This window comes from Rhincodon typus, chromosome 46 (genome assembly GCF_021869965.1).
Source record: "Rhincodon typus isolate 14 chromosome 46, sRhiTyp1.1, whole genome shotgun sequence".
In the NCBI taxonomy this organism is placed as follows: Eukaryota; Metazoa; Chordata; class Chondrichthyes; order Orectolobiformes; family Rhincodontidae; genus Rhincodon; species Rhincodon typus.
The window spans coordinates 7,333,042-7,334,859 of record NC_063377.1 but is presented as its reverse complement, the minus strand read 5'-3'; the positions used below and the strand labels follow the sequence as shown (position 1 = coordinate 7,334,859).

The 1,818-nt window shown below is 48.7% G+C and overlaps 1 non-coding gene across 1 annotated transcript; it reads left to right on the top strand.

The window, feature by feature from the left end:
* Positions 1 to 461: 461 nt before the first annotated feature.
* On the top strand, positions 462 to 1,475 carry LOC109925616. The gene is made up of 2 exons (XR_007266136.1): positions 462 to 587; positions 1,261 to 1,475. It is a non-coding gene; the product is annotated as an uncharacterized LOC109925616 (transcript).
* Positions 1,476 to 1,818: the final 343 nt, after the last annotated feature.

The following is a 1,818-nucleotide window of genomic DNA, read 5'->3' as shown; positions in this document are numbered from 1 at the left end:
ATGTTGGGGCCTCGCCCCCGTGTGGGGAGGGGGATTGAAGGATGTTGGGGACTCGCCCCCGTGTGGGGAGTGGTCAAAACCAATAGATGCTTAAAACGGAGGAAGCTGGATGAACACCTGAGCGGCCAAGGATTGAGGGACACAGGAGGCTGGTATGGAACAGAGGGGCTGAATGGCCCTCGCTCTTGAGCCTCTTGTTCCAAGATGTTTCCCGCTGTATGCTTTGGTGGGTCATTGTTCTCCTGTGAAGCAGGTTCAAGACACGACACGAGTGCCACTTTGTTCTGAAGGAGGATCCCGACCCAAAACGTCCACTTTCCTGCCCCTCTGATGCTGCCTGGCCTGCTGTGTTCCTCCAGCTCCATGCTGTGTTGTCTCTGACTGCAGCATCTGCAGATCTTGGTATCTATGAGTGCCACTTGTTTCACTCGCTGTGCTGTCTGCTGTATCTCGGCAGGTGGGAGAAGCTTATCAAGAGCAACAGGTTTCTGAAAGAATCTCAAGTCGCAGGGCAGCTCAAGAGAAATGAAAAGCAGATTAGGGCAATCCTTGAGGAAGTGAGATTGGCATCCAAAGCGATTCTACTGGTAGTTCAGTCTTTATTTTAATATAAAGAACTTAACGATTTCTTCTGTGTGTGAGTGAGCAAGTGAGGGAGATTGAGTGTGTTAGCGTGTGTGTGTGTGTGAGAGAGAGTGTGTGTATCATCGAGGACAGAAAAATGCCCTTTTGGCCCATCCTGTCTACACCAGTTGTAAACATGCTCCTCAATATTCCAATCCAATCTTCCGGCATTGTGCCCGTAGCATTGGCCTCGCAAAGGATCATCTAAATACTTTTTCAATGCTCTACCACCCTGAGAGTATGTGAGAGAGTGAGGTAGCGTGAATAAGAATGGGTGTGTGACAGACTGGAAGTGTGTGTGTGTGTGTGTGTGTGTGAGAGAGATTGTGAGAGTGTATACATGTGAAGTGCTCTAGGCCAATATTCAGCCCTCAACCAATATTGAAATGTCACCTTTCGGAGTTTGTGCCTCTTGTTCCGTAAAGGACAACAGATTTCCTTGCCCCATTGTGAGACCTGATGAGGTTTTTGAACAACAATAGATGCTGGTTGTCTTGGTCAAATTGAAAAAAAAAATTATATCTGGACACACACTCTCTTCTCACACACTCTCTCTCTCTCTCTCCCCCTCTCCAGAGGTAATGCTGAAATGAGTTAAAAAGTTTTCCCACCTCCTCTATCCCTGTTCTCTCACAGATAAGACAGGCTGCCCTGAAAGATCTCCTGGAGACTGAAAGCAAGCAGTACCTGGAAGAGTTAGCAGCGATGGGAAAGACATCCTATAAGGAACGGATCTGAGCTGAGACAGCTCAGAGTAACACTGCCAATTCAAAAGCACCTAAAAGGGTATTAATCCAGTGAATAGTATTAAGGTTCACAAATAAATGCTTTCGTTAAACTGTAAATCCAAAGTGTAGTGGTTGATCTCAGTCAATCTCAGAAGCTCTCAACTCGACGCTAGATATCCTAATGTAAACTCCAGGCTGATATCCCACGTTCTCGAGGGAGCGGGCACCGTCGGAGGGTCAGCGCTGAGGGAGCGGGCACCGTCGGAGGGTCAGCGCTGAGGGAGCGGGCACCGTCGGAGGGTCAGCGCCGAGGGAGCGGTCCGTGGACCAGGCTAACTAGAGAGCAGGGAAATGGCTCATTGTCATGTCAGTGGGATCTTACTATGCACAGATTGGCTGACTGCTGTGTTGTAAAACTACTGCTTTGGCTGTCAGAATGTGCGTTAGTGAGTCCGGAGAGAGATGG